The sequence below is a fragment of the Procambarus clarkii genome, chromosome 15, assembly GCF_040958095.1.
Source record: "Procambarus clarkii isolate CNS0578487 chromosome 15, FALCON_Pclarkii_2.0, whole genome shotgun sequence".
NCBI classification, from domain to species: Eukaryota; Metazoa; Arthropoda; class Malacostraca; order Decapoda; family Cambaridae; genus Procambarus; species Procambarus clarkii.
Window position 1 is genome coordinate 28,439,937 of NC_091164.1, and position 22,189 is coordinate 28,462,125.

Below are 22,189 nucleotides of genomic sequence, written 5' to 3' on the forward strand. Positions count from 1 at the left end.
ATATATATATATATATATATATATATATATATATATATATATATATATATATATATATATATATATAACTTTAGAACACTTTCCCACCAGGAGACTCGAACCCTAGCCAGCACAGAAGCCTTCCAGCAACTGGCATAACAGGTACGCCTTAACCCACTCCACCACCTGCTCAGACCCTTAAAAGAGATGGTAATTTCGGAGTATTTATACACTCCAAAGACCACCACCTCCCAAGAGCACTAGAGCAAGTGAGGGGTCATTTTTACGTTTTTTCATCAAGTCCCTGTTAATATGGGAGAACACTGTGTCTATGCTTAAGGCACAACTCTCCTAAACACGATATATATATATATATATATATATATATATATATATATATATATATATATATATATATATATATATATATTATTATAGACTCATGGGTTGGATGTTGTCGTCGATCCTTCTCTACGGACAACCCAACCCACAACTCGGCAGAGTGCTTTTACTTCACTAGGAGATCACACTAGGCGTTTCTGGCTCTTGGAGAGGGGCTCGACGTCACACGTTTAGGGGATGCGGCTCCAACACTTAGCCTCGTTGTCACGTGCACACACCTACTCGAGCCGCTGTGACTCCCCACTCTCTCCTTAGGTGATATGATCTCCTCGATCCCCCTTTGACTTATTAATATTACCTTCTACCCTGTCCACAGCAGTGGTTCTTGGTTCTTTCTCTCTTTCTCTCTCCTTCTTTACTACCTCCTGGGAAGCCTCACTAGGACAAGGGCAAACACCAGCAAATTGTGACACATTTACTGGACAAAGCACATACACAATACATACACACATATAATAATAATGAATCCTATACTCTATAATATTACAATTAGGTTGCACTCCAACACCATCAGAACTCTATTATCAGCTTATCCAGTGGTATCCTATCTCCTGGTTCACCACCTGATACTATTAACCTCCTCAAGTTGGTCAAGCCTACATACACTGTTGCACTATCAGCAAGATAATGTATATATAGAATACCAGCATTTGAATGCAATAACATATATCAGTATAAATGTTCATTGATACACAACAATGATTAATCGATCACTGTCAGTCCTCATGCACATACATCTGTAGGTAATCAAGCCTACGACTGCAACTCTAAACTTCAGTATAAAAACTCCTTGACATAAGAATGCCAACAGTCACTCACCTCTCACTGCGTCTTGCACGCTACTGACAACCAAACACTATCAACTCCCTACAAGTAATCCACCAGAACTTCCCCTTCCACCTCTGGAAGTTCACAACCCTCATATCCTTAGGTTCTTCCGGGCTTCACTACCAGGATCCTCTGCAGCTCCTCCCGGCTGCTATCATGAAGTTTCCTTGTGCAACTACGGTGCTTCACCCTTCTGTTAGGTTCTTCCACAGCTCTCTTGGCTGCTACACCACCTCTACAGAAGCACGTGACACTCCTCTTCACTGCTGCTTCTCCTCACAGCTCGAGGTCCTCTGCTCCACTACCTTGGAGTCTCATCAGCTACATCATCTGCTGGCTTCGAAGTTCTCAGCAACTTCTTCCCCAAAGACAAACCTGCAACCCATCGACGTTCCAATAAAATGTTCCCCTTTAACACATAAACAAAAATAACCACACAATATGCTTGCCTCAAACCTCTATCTGTCCTCTACATACAGTGAGAGTGGACTCCCCCGTTTTGGGCGGGTCCATACTCCACCTCGCCTGGCGGCGGTCCTCACTCGCTGGGAGGGTCTTCCTCCATCCGGAGCCAGGCTCCCTCAGTCGTCCGCCAGCGCTCAGAGGGGGCGGACGTCGCTCCGTGTTCCTCCCTCTCCACTCTCTTATTTCAGGCTTTCTGCCTTATTAAAACATGTCTAACTTATAAATAAACATTGCTACTGTCGCTGGGCACACGACCAACTACAAGTGATCACTATGAACTGGCGTATATCGTGCTTACCACAGATTAATTGGTCGAGGGAGCTTTCCCTCTGACGGCGTCTGGTCAGGGCGCTCCCACGGCCCACAATAATGCCTCCGGGCGGCTTAATATTCACTAATTATCGTCCACGACTTGAGACCACACGTCCCCAGCTCGATTCCACAGCTGGCACGTCTGCACACTTCTCTTCTCTTAGAGATATATCACTAGGGGTTCCCTTCTGACGGGAGCTCAACGGAGCGCGGCTTCCCCCTGCGATGTCTGGCACTCAAGTGAGGTCAAGGTCCTCCAGAAGCGAGCCTCACGCCTCCAGCAAAATGTCCACATCTCCTAGCCCGTCATTTATCTATTTTCTTCTGCATTGCCCATAATCTCAAACTGTTACACATATCCAACCAACTATTTTACATATGCGTTATCACCTCAATACTTGCTAGACCTTCTAGTTAGGTCAGGCTTGCTGAATAACTCTCAAGAAGGGAGACTCGTTTCTCCTGCAGGCTGAGATCATAACACTCCCCTCCCCTTATTTTTGAGAGTTATTCTAGTGGCTAGGCTCGAGATAACGCATCAGCCACTACATTGTCTCGCCCTCTTATGTGCGTTATCACCAGGTCATACTCTTGGAGCGATAAAAACCATCTGGTTAATCTCTGGTGTGCATGCTTCATTTTCTTCAGGAAAACTAGGGGATTATGGTCTGTATACACCGTTACTGGGTGTCCTCCCCCACTCACATACACTTCAAAATGTTTCAATGCCATCACCAGGGCCAAAGTCTCTTTCTCGACTGTACTGTACGACCTCTGGTGCTTAACGAACTTCTTCGAGAAGAAGGACACGGGGCGGTAAATTCCATCATTCTGCTGCGTCAGTACAGCTCCGGCCCCTATATCACTGGCATCTACAAATAACGTAAATGGCGCTTCAAAATCTGGCGACACTAGTACAGGTGCCCCAGTCAACAGTCTTTTGGTCTTCTCAAACGCTTCTTGTGCTGTTCCATTCCACTCCCACTTCTTGCTCTTTGATAGCAAACTCGTCATAGGAGCGGCTATGGTGGAGAAATTTTCACAGAACTTCCGGTAATATCCAATCATACCGAGGTATCTCAACAATTCTTTCTTACTCCTGGGCACCGGGAAGTCGTCAATGGCCTCCACCTTTGTTCTTACCGGAGCAACCTCGCCTTGCCCTACTATATATCCAAGGTACTCCAGGCGGGCTCTCCCGAACTCGCTTTTTGCCAAGTTGATCGTCATGTTGGCCTTCTCCAAACGATCGAACAAATCTAAAAGTCGATCCACGTGATCCTTCCAGGAATCAGCGAACACCACAATATCATCGATGTACACTGCATATCCGGTCGCGCCTTGTAATACCTGATTCATTACTCGTTGAAAACAACTACCACTATTCTTCATTCCGAACGGCACCACTTTATATTGGTACAAGCCGTCGGGAGTCACGAACGCTGAGATCCTCTTGGCCTCCTCAGACAGGGGAATCTGGTAGTATCCCTTCAACAGGTCTATCTTCGAGACATACCGTGCACTCCCAATCCGATCTATGCAATCGTCAATGCGCGGTATCGGAAACGAGTCAGCGACCGTGAGTGCATTCACTTTCCTATAATCGGTACAGAACCGGTACGTGCCGTCACTCTTCTTCACGAGGAGGCACGGCGAACTCCAGTCACTGTCGCTAACCTCTGCCAAGTCGTTATCTAGCAGATACTTTACTTCTGCTCTCATTGCCGCTGCTTTCTCCGGGTTAACTCTGTAAGGGTGCTGCTTGATGGGCTCAGCACTCCCCACATTCACTTCGTGCACCGTTCCGCGGTGTCTTCTAGGCACGTCCGTGAATAACGACTTATTCCTCCGTAGGATCTCCACTAGCTCCTGGCGTTGGTCATCCTCCAAATGACCCAGACGCTCACCTATCTTGGCCAGGCTTTCTGTATTTGATATCTTCGCGCCATCGGCCCTCTCTAACTTACAGTTCTCCTCTTCTATTCCTTTGCCGTCTCCTCCACACAGCACCGTCGCCTGCAATGGGGTTTCCATCGGTTCTTCATCGCCTAGAGGCTTATCTCTGTCATAGTACCTCTTTATCATGTTCACGTGGCAAACCTGTGACTTCCTCGGACGATCTGGCATGTGGATTACATAATTCACATCCCCTAATGCCTTCTGGATGGTATATGGTCCACAAAATCTCGACTCGTATATACTTCCTTTTACCGGTAGCAAGACTAACACCTGATCTCCTTCTTGAAATTTCCTGCCCTTCGCCTTCCTGTCGTGGTACCTTACCATCTCTGCCTGGGATGTCCTCAAATTTTCCTTGGCCAAATCTCTGGCCCTAGAGAGTCGCTCTCTAAAAGTCTCCACATATTTTCCCACATCCACCTTAGGCCTATCCACGGTGAGCTGCTCCTTCAGCGCGCCCACTGGGCTCCTCACGGAGTGTCCGTACACCAGTTGAAATGGGGTGAATCCGAGTGATTCTACTACCGCATCCCTGATGGCGAACAACACGGATGGTAATGCCTCGTCCCAACTACTCCCTTCCTCAGCGCAGTATATCCTCAACAAGCTCTTTAGCGTTCCATGGAAACGCTCCAATGCTCCCTGCGACTGAGGGTGATACGGTGACGAGCGCACTTGCTCTACTCTCCATCCTTTCACAGTTTCCCTAAACAACTTCGACTGGAAGACACTCCCCTGGTCCGTCTGGATAACCTTGGGCATTCCTACCCACGCAATGTAGTTCTGTAGTCTATCCAGAACGGCTCTCGACGTCACTCTTCTCAGGGGGATTGCTTCAGGGAAACGGGTGGCCGTGCACATTATGGTCAGTAAGTACTCGTGGCCTTTTCTGGTCCTCGGCAACGGACCTACACAGTCTATCAAGACTCTCTCAAAAGGCTCGCCAAATGCCGGTATGGGCTTTAAGGGTGCCTTTGGTATAGCCGGAGCCGGCTTACCTGCACGTTGGCACGCCAAACATGTCCTACAATATTTCTTTACCTCCTTCCATACGTTCGGCCAGTAGAAGTGCTCCTGCACCTTATTTAAGGTCTTCTTCACCCCCAAGTGCCCTGCCATATCTACGGAGTGGGCTAGTTCTAACACAGCCGCCCTAAACTCCTTCGGCACTAACACTTGGTGCTTCTCCAACCATACCTTATCTGCGCCGGCTTTGTCCGGTCGCCATTTCCTCATTAGTACATCATCGTCCAAGTAGTAATACACGGGGGACTCCGGACATGAATTTCCCCCTTTTGCCTCCCTGATTAGATCTATAAACTCCTCTTTCTGAGCCCTAATCAGGTCCGCTCGGTTCACGCTGAACTTTTCAGGTAGGGTCATTTTCACTTCCTGTCTCCTCGAATCCTCATTCTTCTGAGCTCGATCTTCGTCGAACAGCCCAGACATGTCCATGTTGACCTCCTCCCTTGGTGGAGTCGACACTGCCATATCATCTGCAATGTCTTCCTCGGCGGCTACGTCCGACTCTGTCACTACACAGGCCGGGTATACGATGACTTGACTGTCCTCTGCCTCATCTTCAAGGATGCTGGCTAGATCTGTCTTGTCCGGCGTTCCACTTGTACCGCGGTCTTTCTGGTTCACCTCCGGCACAGCTTTTACTATCAGCTCTGGCAGCACCTTGGACCCACACAAGTCGTTCCCCAGGATCACTTGGACTCCTGGAACAGGTATGTTGGGGCACACTCCTAACATCACCTCCGCCGACAAATAATCTGACTTCAACTGGACAGCACATACGGGCATGTCACTCTTAGACAACAACCCATGAACCTTTATCCTCCTACTGCCAGCTAACAGTCGATCATTTTTTATTAGGCCTCTCAGAATCAAGCTCTGATTGGCTCCAGTATCCCTGAGGATACTAACCTCCACCTCGGGTTGACCTTCTATGCCGACCCAACCTTTACTAATGAACGGCCTATACCGCTCGTTCATCAAATCTACCTTCTGTGGTTTGTCTTGTTGTACATCAACGTACTTCTTCCGGGGATCACATGTCGTCAGGGTCACGACTCTCTTGCCCTGCCGACAATCTCGCATCTTGTGACCTGATCTGTTGCACTTGTAGCATCTCATTTGGGAGAAATCTCTCCTATACGCCCCCGAGTAGCTCTGACTCTGCCCACTCGTATTGGAGTTCCTCGGGCCAGATGTACTACTCATACTCTGTGGAGCTTCATTGGACTCTTGTCTCCTCTGCACACTTTTATTTTCCTGCTTACCTCCAGCAGGCGGACTCGGCAACTTTCCTTCCTGGGGCTTAAAACTAGCTGGTCTGCTTGTCTGCCCCCCAAAACTTCTTCCTCCCCAGACTCCACTGGGTTTGCTATTGCTGCGTCTCGCCTCGCTTCTCACTCTGTTCTCCCTTAAGCTCTTGTACGCTTCAGTAATCATATCCGCCCTATCTGCGGCATCTTTCACCTCCTTTATCCCTGCTTCTTGGATCTTGAACTTTGTTTCGGGATGCATCATCTCCAAGAACTTCTCCATGACCATCAGTTGCTTCAGGTCAGCATAAGATCCAACTCCAGCAGCCTCAATCCACTTCTGGAATCGTCTTTCCAGATCTCTTGCTGTCTCAGCAAACGTACATGCTCCAACTTTCACCATCTCTCTGAAGCGCTTCCTATAAGCTTCTGGGGTTAACTGAAACGAGCGCAATATGCTGCTCTTTACTGTGGCGTAATCCTGGCACTCTTCCAGTGACAATTGGGTGTATGCCTCCCTGGCTGCACCGGTCAATCTTAACTGGACCAGCTGGGCCCATTCCTCCTGTGGCCACTCCTTGATACTGGCTACTTTCTCAAAATGCTCGAAGAAGCTCTCTGCCTCTTCGGGCACAAACAAGGGAATGTCCTTCTCCCTAACCCTAACATCTGGTGGGTGTGATACCTGGGTGGTGCTCTCTGGCAACCCATGTTCAATCCTTTGTTCAGCCAAGGTTCTATTCGCTTCTATCTGCATTTGTTTTGTTCTCTCTTTTTCTTTTTCGACCTGGGCTTTTTCTTTTTCTTGTTCCAACTCCAGTTCTCTTACTCTGGTTTTCTCTTTTTCTATTTCCAGTCTGGTTTTCTCTTTTTCCTTCTCGGCTTCATTCTTCATCTGGAGTTCCAATTTCATCTTTTCCAGCTGGAACTGTCTCTCCTCACGCTGTTGTTGGATCTGGAGCTCTAACTGGAATCTCTCCAAGCTCCTATTTCGGCTATTCCTACTACTGCGGCTACTCTTGCTGCTCCTACTCGATCCCTGGGATCTCACTTCATCCTGCCCATCATCCTCCTTTCCACTTTCAGCTCCTTTCTGGGCTCCTTGTTCTGCCGCTTCATTTTTGGCTCTTAACTGCCTCAGGATCTCATCCTTCATCCCAGCTACTTTAGATGCTTTCAACCTGATGCCACATTTTTCTGCTATTTGTTTCAATTGATCCCTCGTGCAACCTTCCAAGTCCTCAGGCTTGCCTGACTCCACAAATGCTTGCACCTTATCCATCTTTGTCCTGTGAGTCTTCCCAAGAGAGAATATACACCTGCGTTCACACAGTTTATCTATTTCAGCAAGGGTGTACAAATCCACTCTTGGACAGGGTGTGGGTGTGTCAGTTCACTCTCCCGGACAGGCCCCCAATTTATTATAGACTCGTGGGTTGGTTGTTGTCGTCGATCCTTCTCTACGGACAACCCAACCCACAACTCGGCAGAGTGCTTTTACTTCACTAGGAGATCACACTAGGCGTTTCTGGCTCTTGGAGAGGGGCTCGACGTCACACGTTTAGGGGATGCGGCTCCAACACTTAGCCTCGTTGTCACGTGCACACACCCACTCGAGCCGCTGTGACTCCCCACTCTCTCCTTAGGTGATATGATCTCCTCGATCCCCCTTTGACTTATTAATATTACCTTCTACCCTGTCCACAGCAGTGGTTCTTGGTTCTTTCTCTCTTTCTCTCTCCTTCTTTACTACCTCCTGGGAAGCCTCACTAGGACAAGGGCAAACACCAGCAAATTGTGACACATTTACTGGACAAAGCACATACACAATACATACACACATATAATAATAATGAATCCTATACTCTATAATATTACAATTAGGTTGCACTCCAACACCATCAGAACTCTATTATCAGCTTATCCAGTGGTATCCTATCTCCTGGTTCACCACCTGATACTATTAACCTCCTCAAGTTGGTCAAGCCTACATACACTGTTGCACTATCAGCAAGATAATGTATATATAGAATACCAGCATTTGAATGCAATAACATATATCAGTATAAATGTTCATTGATACACAACAATGATTAATCGATCACTGTCAGTCCTCATGCACATACATCTGTAGGTAATCAAGCCTACGACTGCAACTCTAAACTTCAGTATAAAAACTCCTTGACATAAGAATGCCAACAGTCACTCACCTCTCACTGCGTCTTGCACGCTACTGACAACCAAACACTATCAACTCCCTACAAGTAATCCACCAGAACTTCCCCTTCCACCTCTGGAAGTTCACAACCCTCATATCCTTAGGTTCTTCCGGGCTTCACTACCAGGATCCTCTGCAGCTCCTCCCGGCTGCTATCATGAAGTTTCCTTGTGCAACTACGGTGCTTCACCCTTCTGTTAGGTTCTTCCACAGCTCTCTTGGCTGCTACACCACCTCTACAGAAGCACGTGACACTCCTCTTCACTGCTGCTTCTCCTCACAGCTCGAGGTCCTCTGCTCCACTACCTTGGAGTCTCATCAGCTACATCATCTGCTGGCTTCGAAGTTCTCAGCAACTTCTTCCCCAAAGACAAACCTGCAACCCATCGACGTTCCAATAAAATGTTCCCCTTTAACACATAAACAAAAATAACCACACAATATGCTTGCCTCAAACCTCTATCTGTCCTCTACATACAGTGAGAGTGGACTCCCCCGTTTTGGGCGGGTCCATACTCCACCTCGCCTGGCGGCGGTCCTCACTCGCTGGGAGGGTCTTCCTCCATCCGGAGCCAGGCTCCCTCAGTCGTCCGCCAGCGCTCAGAGGGGGCGGACGTCGCTCCGTGTTACTCCCTCTCCACTCTCTTATTTCAGGCTTTCTGCCTTATTAAAACATGTCTAACTTATAAATAAACATTGCTACTGTCGCTGGGCACACGACCAACTACAAGTGATCACTATGAACTGGCGTATATCGTGCTTACCACAGATTAATTGGTCGAGGGAGCTTTCCCTCTGACGGCGTCTGGTCAGGGCGCTCCCACGGCCCACAATAATGCCTCCGGGCGGCTTAATATTCACTAATTATCGTCCACGACTTGAGACCACACGTCCCCAGCTCGATTCCACAGCTGGCACGTCTGCACACTTCTCTTCTCTTAGAGATATATCACTAGGGGTTCCCTTCTGACGGGAGCTCAACGGAGCGCGGCTTCCCCCTGCGATGTCTGGCACTCAAGTGAGGTCAAGGTCCTCCAGAAGCGAGCCTCACGCCTCCAGCAAAATGTCCACATCTCCTAGCCCGTCATTTATCTATTTTCTTCTGCATTGCCCATAATCTCAAACTGTTACACATATCCAACCAACTATTTTACATATGCGTTATCACCTCAATACTTGCTAGACCTTCTAGTTAGGTCAGGCTTGCTGAATAACTCTCAAGATATATATATATATATATATATATATATATATATATATATATATATATATATATATATATATATATATATATATATATATATATATATATATATGTCGTACCTAGTAGCCAGAACGCACTTCTTAGCCTACTATGCAAGGCCCGATTTGCCTAATAAGCCAAGTTTTCATGAATTAATTGTTTTTCGACTACCTAACCTACCTAACCTAACCTAACCTAACTTTTTCGGCTACCTAACCAAACCTAACCTATAAAGATAGGTTAGGTTAGGTTAGGTAGGGTTGGTTAGGTTCGGTCATATATCTACGTTAATTTTAACTCCAATAAAAAAAAATTGACCTAATACATAATGAAATGGGTAGCTTTATCATTTCATGAGAAAAATATTAGAAAAAATATATTAATTCAGGAAAACTTGGCTTATTAGGCAAATCGGGCCTTGAATAGTAGGCCAAAAAGTGAGTTCTGGCTACTAGGTACGACATATATATATATATATATATATATATATATATGCGAACAAGCCTGAATGGTCCCCAGGACAATATGCAACTGAATATATATATATATATATATATATATATATATATATATATATATATATATATATATATATTATATATATATTATATATATATATATATATATATATATATATATATATATATATATATATTGTGACGGAAAAGTGTTGGATATATATATATATATATATATATATATATATATATATATATATATATATATATATATATATATATATATATATATATATATATATATATATATATATATATATATATATATATATTGTGACGGTAAAGTGTTGGAGTGTTGATGTTCGGCAGTCCTCCAATGGCAGGTGTCAAAGCCTTGTCACACTTACATAAAAAAAGGAGACTGCTTGCCTCTTTGTCTGTGGTAAGGTAAAGGGAAGACACGCAAAACACAAAATAAACAATGAAATTTTAATTACTTTAGAAAACAAGATATGAACAAAGACAATCCCTTGGCTTACGTAAAATTCAAAACAAGTCAACAAACAAAACAACGTGAATAAATAATAGATGTGAAAATTTACTCTAATATAAAATAATGTGCAAGACAATAATAATAATAAGGTGCTGAGAATATTGGCTGGAGCTGCCACCTCCCTTAGTACACGACAGCCAGGGCTTAGTATACCAGAGAGAGATGTCAACTTCTAAGAACACAGAGATATTCTGAAGAGGATGGCGTGAGCTGGCCCAGATGTCTACTCAGGTAGAGGGCGTGAGTGCAGGTGCAGGTGTGCTGTCGGCGATACACCAGCCAATCAGGAGCAGGCAGGCGGAGAATGGGTAGTTTGCTCGTTGACGACGGGTGGAGAGCCGGCATGTAGGGTGGTGCAAGGTACGCTTTGCTTCCTGGGCAAAACGTTTTGTGATACTGGTGGACGTATCTTTAATATAGCATCTTGTACTGGTAGAATGACGTAAATGATATAGGGAAGAGCAGGCTCAATCTCTCTTGAAAGAGATTATCGTCACAACTCTCCCCCGAAGCCTGCGGTTCCGGAAGAAGTTACGTCTTCATGTGGTAGAGTGATAGGTGGAGCTGCCTTAACTTCATAGATTCTGGAGAGGGCATCGGCTATGATGTTGTCAGACCCCTTGATGTAGAGATCTACAGGTTGAATTTCTGCAGATATCAAGCCCATTGTAGAAGCCGTCGAGTGTTGAATTGGGCTTGCTGCAGGAAGTGTAGGGTGTTGTGGTCCGTGTAGATGGTGGTAGACCGAGTACTTTTCAGGTATTGTTTGAAGTGCTGCATGTTCAGGACGACGAGTAGCTCCCTGTCGATTGTGCTGTAGTTCCTTGTAGCTGTGGTCGCTAACAGGTAGATTCTCCTCGCCTCGTTGTTGTATTAGGTCACCCCCGATGCCGGTACCACTGGCGTCGACATGGAGGATGAAAGGCTTCGTGATATATGGCGAGGCGAGAATAGGATTAGAATATGGCAAAGGAGCACTATAATGGTCCTGAAAATAGTTATGAAGATCAGGGAGGATTTCCGAATTGGAAAGCGCTGACTCAGTGTCAGTGCTTTTGGGAGGAGAAGCAGGGAAGGTCTCACTGTGGATGTATGGACTTTTAAAGGTAGAATATGCTATTAACACAGTAGGAGGAGTACCGTTATATAGCTTCAGGAGGTTGACGTAGCACAACTGGGTCTTCCGCCGCCTATCTGGAGTCTCTAGAACGTAGTTGTGGTTGTTTCTGCACTCCTTGATGCGGTAGGGTCCTGAGAACCTGTTTTGCAAGGGAGAACCTGGGATAGGGAAATAGGCCAACACGAAGTCTCCTGGTTTAAATTTCCTTACTTTGCTGTTCTGGTCGTAATGAGTCTTCATCCTCTCCTGTGCTTTCAATAGATTATCCTTAGCAAAGTTATGCACCCCCTCTAGAATGTGTTGCAGGTTTTGAAGAAACTGGGGCACATTCTGATGCTCACTGAAGGTGGCATCACGTAGAGAGTCTTTAAAAGCTTTGAGAGAAGTACGGCACTTACGTCCGTAGAACATCTCATAAGGAGATACTCCTAGAGACTCCTTGGGAAGACTTCTAAATATACACATAATGAGATCAAGTTGTTTATCCCAATCCTTAGAGGTTTCATTGCAAAACTTCTTCAGGAGTGCTTTAATAGTCTGATGACTACGCTCAAGAGAACCCTGTGAAGCAGGATGATAGGGGCTGGACAATACCTGTGTGATGTTGAACTCTTCCAGTGTCCTCTTGAAGAGATCACTGGTGAAGTTGGTGCCACAGTCGCTCTGAACCTCCCTTGGAAATCCATACTGGGTGAAGATCTTCAATAAGTGTTTCAGCACAGTAGCAGCCGTAATGTTCTTTACTGGAACTGCTATGGGGAATCTGGTGGTAGGACACAGGATGGTTAGTATATAGGCATTACCAGAACTGGTCCGAGGTAAAGGACCAACACAGTGTATAATAAGTCTGTGGAAAGATTCCGCAGGCACATGGATGGGTGTCAGTGGTGCTCTGGGGATAGAGATGTTCGGCTTACCTGCCATCTGACATGTATGACACTGTTTGACGTACTGTTTGACGCTATTTACCACACCTGGCCAGTAGTAGTCTTGACGGATTCCGTAGTAGGTTTTGTTAAAACTATAGTGCGAAAGTGCTCCGTGGGCCAGGTGTAGAATAGTGGGCCGCAGGCTGGCAGGAATCACTAGTTGTTCGGCGTTGGCCCAATCGTCCTCCTCCTTCAGTTTACTGGGTCTGTATCTGCGGTAGAGCAACTCGTTCTCTAGAACGAACCCAGGAATACTGTCAGGTTGAGTCTCAGCCTAGAAGAATAATGGTGTCAAGGTAAGATCTTCCCTCTGTAACTTACGGAACTCCAACGTGGTAAGATTCGGAGGTAGTTTCTGAGGGTCTTGAGGGACAGCGGTAGCAGTAGTGTCAGCTGGCTGTGGTCGTGCAGCTTTTGCACGGGTGGTCACTAAAACTGGAGGAGAAACTTCATCACTCTCTTGAACCTTTGCTGGAACATACTCAAAGATGGGATTATCCATTACAGAGGTAAACACCTGGGGTTTGTCCATGACGATCAGGTTGGTCGGTTGCAGGTCTTTTGCCAAGTCGTTGCCCAGGAGTAGTTGCACTCCAGGCATGGGAAAAGGCTTTTCCCTGATGGCGACTTGGACTTCACCGGTCACGAAGGGACAATCCAGGTGGACTCTGGCGAGTGGATAACGAGTGGTAGCAGTGAGGTCAGTGAAGAAGACGGTTTCCTCGGTGTAGGCGATATTGGGCACAGCTGATTTCAAAATAATTGATTGAAGAGCCGCTGTGTCCCTCAAGATCTTCAGTTTGAAACGTCCCTCCGGATCTGAACCGTTGGTAAAGACAGTTCCAGGATACAGGTGTTTACTGAAGAGAGAAAGATCATTAACATGAACACCAACATTTATCACAGGCTTACCGGACTTAGGAGGAGTCTGTTTGGGTTTAGTGGATTCAGTATTACCTTTGTATTGAGACTCACCACATTTATCTATGGTATGTCCATAGAGTCAACAATACTTACAGTACAACTGCGAGCCAGCTTGATCGGTACTCACTTTCTCGTAACTGTACCAAGACTTCTTACTGGAAGGTGGTTCTGGTGTCAGCCGATGGATGAGGCTGTGTCAGCCGACTTAGCACATTTTAGGTAGTCGGTCTCTTCTTTATCTGCTAAATATAAACGGACAGGAGGAGGCACACGCCTCAAGAATTCTTCAACTAGCATGAGGTTGACGAGTTCTGCAAAGGTAGACATGTGCTGCTTCCAGCCATTTCATAAAATATCTCCTTTTGGTATTAGCAAATTCTAGAAAGGTGGTGGCACTTGCCTTTAGGTGGTCACGGAAGTTTCTTCGGTAGCTTTCGGTGGAGAGAAGGTAGGCGTCCAACACTGCTTGCTTCAGGGTCTGGTCGTCATTCTCAGACGCCAAAGTACTGAGTGTAACTGCAGCTCTACCTGTGAGATGTACTCTGAGAAGGGTAGCCCATTGGTCGGCAGGCCAGCTAAGTTGATTAGCAAGGGTCTCAAAGGTGGTAACAAATACGTCGACCTCTGTCTCTACAAATGGTGGCATTAACTTACTTGCATGGGAGATATTGAAACTTACTGGAAGACTGGCGGTAGCTTGGTGGCGTTGAGTGAGGTGTGTAGTTTCCAACGCGAGTTCTTGTTGACAACATTCCATAGCCAGAGCTGCTAGTTGTTTGTCATGCTCGCGTTGTATCTCCAGGTGACGTTGTTTTGCTTCAAGCTGTACTCGCTCACGCTCACGGAGTGTTGCAGTTTCATGTTTCTTGAGGGCGACTTCACGTTCCTGTTCTTCTTTCCTGATTGCCGCTTCCTCTTTCCTCAAGGCGGCTTCCTCTTTCCTCAGTTGTATAGCTTCTTTTTGTTGTTTGAGGGCATCCCTTTGCTGCTCTCGCTCGATCTTGGCAAGTTCTAGTTTGAGTTTCATCGCTAGCCAATTCAGGTTTATCTGCAATAGAGTAAGTTTCCTGAGTTTCAGAGCCTTACCTTCCTCTAAGAGATAATCCAGTAACAGGTTATGCAGTTCATTTTTGTTGGCTCCATGGGGACCATCTAGTTGATACTCATGTGCAAGAGTTTGTAATTCAGTCCTCTTGGCACAACTTAAGTTCCCTATTTCACACGCTGGATCTGCACGGAAAGCTTGGAGACGAAACATGGTGAAATTAGCAAATAAATGTACAACGAATATACTGTTGTGATATGGTGAATGTCAGAAACACGACAACGTGGCAACTGGTACCTATCCTGTGGAATCGTTAACAATTAATGTGAATTTCAAGATGGTAAATGATTAATAAATCAAGATCACAGGAAATCTTGTACCCGGTACTCAGTGTAAGAGGAAAAGGGCAAGAAAATCCTACTAAGTAAGCGAAACTGAGTTTCTAAAACAAATGAAACATTTAATTGCCTCAAGAGTGAATTAGGTAGTCCAAGAATGTAGGCATACCTTGCTGAGTCTCTATAGGACATAAGCAAGTTTTTCCCACTGAAATGATATATGATACTTACAGAATTAGCGAACTTTTGTGCTCTGAAAAAAAAGAAAGCTAATTCCCTACCTAAGTAAATATCATCATCTCTGACCGACGTGTAGGGGTGCGAGGTGTCAACTGGTGACGAGAACTGCTGCTGAGGTCCCAATTCAGCAACAAAGTTCGTGCTAAAGGAACTATGGCCCTCTTTATCCTCCTACAGTCAGATTGCAGAAGATTAGGTGCTCTTGACCCTGGGACAGACCACAGTACCAGGGTACCAATATGATGATCTGCCGAAAATATGAGAAATATCCTAGGGACAAAAGATGGTAAACACGAGTAATAACACGGAGGGAGAGATGACCAATTAAGAGAATGACTGAGGCCTACAGTCACCACATAATCCAAAGTTGTCCCACACTCACCATATGCTACTCTCGGAATGCACAATACACACAGCACCATATGAAAATAAAATTGAATATTGAAAATAGTGAAAAGCAACTGTACCAAAGCCAAGTACGCTTACCACAAATTTACGTTCTGGTACTAGTACCTGAGTAAAGCTCCCGGACAGGCCCCCATGAAATGTGACGGTAAAGTGTTGGAGTGTTGATGTTCGGCAGTCCTCCAATGGCAGGTGTCAAAGCCTTGTCACACTTACATAAAAAAAAAGAGACAGCTTGCCTGTTTGTCTGTGGTAAGGTAAAGGGAAGACATGCAAAACACAAAATAAACAATGAAATTTTAATTACTTTAGAAAACAAGATATGAACAAAGACAATCCCTTGGCTTATGTAAAATTCAAAACAAGTCAACAAACAAAACAACATGAATAATTAATAGATGTGAAAATTTACTCTAATATAAAATAATGTGCAAGACAATAATAATAATAAGGTGCTGAGAATATTGGCTAGAGCTGCCACCGCCCTTAGTACACGATAGCCAGGGCTTAGTATACCAGAGAGAGATGTCAACTTATAAGAGCACAGAGATATTCTGAGGAGGACGACGTGAGCTGGCCCAGACGTCGACTCAGGTAGAGGGCGTGAGTGCAGGTGCAGGTGTGCTGTCGGCGATACACCAGCCAATCAGGAGCAGGCAGGCGGAGAATGGGTAGTTTGCTCGTTGACGACGTGTGGAGAGCCGGCGTGTCGGGTGGTGCAAGGTACACTTTGCTTCCTGGGCAAAACGTTTTGTGATACTGGTGGACGTATCTTTAATATAGCATCTTGTACTGGTAGAATGACGTAAATGATATAGGGAAGAGCAGGCTCAATCTCTCTTGAAAGAGATTATCGTCACAATATATATATATATATATATATATATATATATATATATATATATATATATATATATATATATATATATATATATATATATATATATATATATATATATATATATATATATATATATATATATATATATATATATATATATATATATATATGTCGTACCTAGTAGCCAGAACGCACTTCTCAGCCTACTATGCAATGCCCGATTTGCCTAATAAGCCAAGTTTTCATGAACTAATGCTTTTTCGACTACCTAACCTACCTAACCTAACCTACCTTTTTCGGTTACCTAACCCAACCTAACCTATAAAAATAGGTTAGGTTAGGTTAGGTTGGGTTGGTTAGGTTCGGTCATATATATATGTTAATTTTAACTTCAATAAACAAAAATTGACCTCATACATATTGAAATGGGTAGCTTTATCATTTCATAAGAAAAAATTTGAGAAAATATATTAATTCAGGAAAACATGGCTTATTAGGCTAATCGGGCCTTGCATAGTAAGGCTGAGAAGTGCGTTCTGGCTACTAGGTATGACATATATATATATATATATATATATATATATATATATATATATATATATATATATATATATATATATATATATATATATATATATATTATTAAATATGACCGAAAAAGTAAGATTAATAATTCTAACACGAATTTTCTCAATCTTTCGTACATTACGCTTCACTGTTGGAGGTAAATAAAAAATCACTTCTCCAAAAGGAAGCTGCCTTTTCTAGATGTAACAGTCATGGAAAAGGGCGGAGGTTTCCACACTGCAGTCTACACTAAGGAAACAAACATAGGAATGTGCCTAAATGCCAACAGCGACTGCCCCGACAGGTACAAGAGGAGTGTTGTTAACGCATACGTCGACCGTGCTCTCAGCCACAGCTCAGAATGGAAGCAAGTCGACGAAGAACTCTGTAGGGTAAGGCAGGTTCTAGTCAATAACGGCTTCTCCAATGGTTTCATCGAAGACATCATAAGAAGGAAAGTGAAAAGCCATGCAACCTCTGAAAAGACAACTAACACAACACCTATACCCCCTATTAGACTATTTTACAGGAACTTCTTTTCCACAGCTCATAAAACGGAGGAAAGGGTCCTGAAAGATATTGTTAATAGAAACGTTATCCCTACAGACAAAAATCAGAGGATACAACTGACGATTTACTATAAAACCAGAAAAACGGCCAGCCTACTCATGAGAAACTCTCCAGACACAAAACAGAACGCTTTAAAAGAGACTAACGTCGTCTATGCCTTCAAATGCCCACTTGGGGACTGTAAGCTCCAAAAAACCCAGTATATAGGCAAGACAACAACATCTCTTTCTAGGCGTTTAACGATGCATAAGCAACAGGGCTCCATTAAGGAACATATAATCTCTTCCCATAACCAAACCATCGCCAGAGAAATCCTAGTAAACAACACAGAAATCATCGATAGATACAGCGATAGCAGGCGGCTTGACGTTTGCGAGGCACTACACATCAAGAAGTCAACACCAGCAATCAACAGCCAATTATTGCACAACTATATTCTACCCACCTCAAGACTCCGCTCCAATATAGAAGCATCAAGAAATATGGACCAATAGGCTTTCTACAAACACTTCTATTCAATACCCATTGTTTCTGTTCTGTCTTGTGTTGATACTTTTAATACCCTATTAATATCCCCTCCTGTTCTGTCTTGTGTTAATGCCACATCACCCTTCCCACCTCACTCAAAAGTAGATATAATATCAGAGAGACGTAAGTTCTAATCAGTTGTGTATTTGTGAAGTCTTTGAAAATGTAATAAGTTTTACGAAACGCGCCCGTGTCGCGTCAGACTAGAAATAAAAATGAATTTTGGAGAAGTGATTTTTGATTTACCTCCAACAGTGAAGCGTAATGTACGAAAGATTGAGAAAATTCGTGTTAGAATTATTAATCTTACTTTTTCGGTCATATTTAATAATATATGTCTACAGGAAAGACTGCTACCAAAATATACTAATATATATATATATATATATATATATATATATATATATATATATATATATATATATATATATATATATATATATATATATATATATATATATATATATATATATATATATATATATATATATATATATATATATATATATAAATATATTTTGGTAGCAGTCTTTCTTGTAAACCTATGTTGTTGAATATGAGTAAACACATATGTTGAATATATGTTATGTTGTACAATTACATTCTACCCACTTCAAGACCCCGAACCAATATGGAAGCAGCAGGAGGAAGTATGGGCCAATAGGCCTTCTGCAGTTACTTCCATTCATATGTTCACTTATCCAATTTATACCCATTGTTTCGTGTTCTGTATTGTGTTTGTCACCTCGCCCAAAACTTTTGTACCATGTCACCTCATCCAATAGAGTATAAGTACGAAGAATTTGTGTGTAAATTAAGTCTATGAAAATGTAATACGAATTACAAAACACGTTCAGGCGTCAGACAATTACAAATTAAATTTTGGAGAATTGTTATTTTTATTATCACCGACAGTGAAGAAAAACATTAGAAATATTGAGAAAATTCTAGTTAGAATTATTAATCTTACCTTTTCGGTCATATTCAAAACATATATATATATATATATATATATATATATATATATATATATATATATATATATATATATATATATATATATATATATATATATATATATATATATATATATATATATATATATATATATATATATATATATATTGTGACGGGAAAGTGTAGGAGTGTTGATGTTCGGCAGTCCTCCAATGGCAGGTGTCAAAGCCTGGTCACACTTTAAACAAAAATATAGACTGCTTGCCTGTTGTCTGTGGTAAGTTAGAGGCAGGAACACGTAAAACACAAAATATGAACAATGAAACTTTAATATATTTACTTTAAACATAAATGAAAATAAAGACAAATCTCGGGAAGGTAAATTACAGTTAAATAATAAAGAAAATACAAAGACAATGTGAAATACAAAATTACAATGTTAAAATGGTGCTGAGAATATCGGCTATGGCTGAAACCTCCCTTCGTATACGAGCTGATGAGCGAGTATGCCAGAGAGAGATGTCAACCGTAAGAGCACGAGGAATATTCTGAAGTGGATAGCTGGTCAGGCTCAGACGTCGATTCGTGTAGAGGGCACTGAGGTGCTGTGTGCAGGTGCATGGCTGGCGAGTCACCAATCAGAGGCAGGCAAGCTGGTGAAGGGTAGATAGCTGGTTTGATGACGAGCCGGCGCATGGAGGGTGTGTGGAGTGGGGGGATCTTGGATACGTTTTGCCTCCTGGTCAAAACGTTTTGTGCTACTGGTGACGTATCTGGAATGTAGCATCTTATACTTGTGTCTTTGGCGTAACTTAAAGTAGGGAAGAGCAGGCTCAATCTCTCTCTCTCTCTCTCTCTCTCTCTCTCTCTCTCTCTCTCTCTCTCTCTCTCTCTCTCTCTCTCTCTCTCTCTCTCTCTCTCTCTCTCTCTCTCTCTCTCTCTCTCTCTCTCTCTCTATATATATATATATATATATATATATATATATATATATATATATATATATATATATATATATATATATATATATATATATATATATATATATATATATAAATGCCCTCTTGGGGACTGTAAGCTCCAAAAAACCCAGTATATAGGCAAGACAACAACATCTCTTTCTAGGCGTTTAACGATGCATAAGCAACAGGGCTCCATTAAGGAACATATAATCTCTTCCCACAACCAAACCATAGCCAGAGAAATCCTAGTAAACAACACAGAAATCATCGATAGATACAGCGATAGCAGGTGGCTTGACGTTTGCGAGGCACTACACATCAAGAAGTCAACACCAGCAATCAACAGCCAATTATTGCACAACTATATTCTACCCACCTCTAGACTCCGCTCCAATATAGAAGCATCAAGAAATATGGACCAATAGGCTTTCTACAAACACTTCTATTCAATACCCATTGTTTCGTGTTCTGTCTTGTGTTGATGAAATTAATACCCTATTAATACCACCTCTTGTTCTGTCTTGTGTTGATGAAATTAATACCCTATTAATGCCACCTCTTGTTCTGTCTTGTGTTAATGCCACATCACCCCTTCCACCTCACTCAAATGTAGATATAAAATCGGAGATGCGTAAGTTCTATTCATTTGTGTATTTGTGAACTAAAGTCTTTGAAAATGTAATAAGTTTTACGAAACGCGCTCGTGTCGCGTCAGACTAGAAATAAAAATGAATTTTGGAGAATTGATTTTTGATTTACCTCCAACAGTGAAAAGAAATGTACGAAAGATTGAGAAAATTCGTGTTAGAATTATTAATCTTACTTTTTCGGTCATATTTAATAATATATATATATATATATATATATATATATATATATATATATATATATATATATATATATATATATATATATATATATATATATATATATATATATATATATATATATATATTGTGACGATAATCTCTTTCAAGAGAGATTGAGCCTGCTCTTCCCTACATAAGTACGTCAATATACAAGATAATATAGAAGATACGTCCACCAAGTGTCGCCAAACGTTTTGCCCAGAGAGCAAATTGTACCCAGCACACAGTGACACCTGCTACCACCGCCGTAACCAGCTAACTGCTCATCCTCTGCCTGCCTGTCGCTGATTGGCTGGTGACTCGTCGCCCCTGCCCTCCGCCTCCACCACAAGTCGACGTCTGGGCTGCAGTGCGGCAGTATCGTCAGAATATCTCAGAGCTCCAAGCAGTTGACTTCTCTCGCTGGTAGACTAAGCCTTGGCTTTCGTGTACTAAGGGAGGTGGCAGCTCGAAGCCAGTATTCCAGCACCACTTATATTTTATTTTGCTATCACTGTAACTTACTTGTCTTAACGTAACTTTTCATTTGCCAGTGATTATTCATATTATTTTGTTTGTTGACTTATCTTGCATATTTTTATGTGATCACCTTTATATGAATAAAGGTGGGCAGGGCAGGTAAACCGGTAAATGAATGACAGGACATTCACACAGATAGATATATTAGATATATAGCTATATATAGGCCACCAAATTTAGACAGAATAGAAACAAAGCATCTATGGGATGAAATCTAAGTAAGACTAGACTAGTGTACTAAGACTAGGGAAAGGATAGGTCCATTAAAAACTGAGACAGGTCAAATAACAGATAGTGATGAAGAGATGAGTAGTATTTTTAATAAATATTTTGTATCTGTATTTACTAAAGAGGAACTTAACAATATGCCTTCAGCCGAACAAGTCTATGTGGGTGGGGACGAGGACAGGTTGACGAGTTCAACAGTTACCAGGGAAGATGTTCTTGAACAAATAGTAAAACTCAAACCAAACAAATCCCCAGGGCCGGATGAAGGGTTTGCCAGGGTGCTTAAAGAATGCAAAGAGGAGCTTTGTGACCCACTGTCAACAATATTTAATAAATCAATAGTCAGGCAGAGTGCCAGAGTTTTGGAAAGTTGCTAATGTGATACCAGTTTTTAAGAAAGGAGATCACTTGCGTCTAACTATCGACCAATTAGCCTAACGTCTATTGTGGGAAAGTT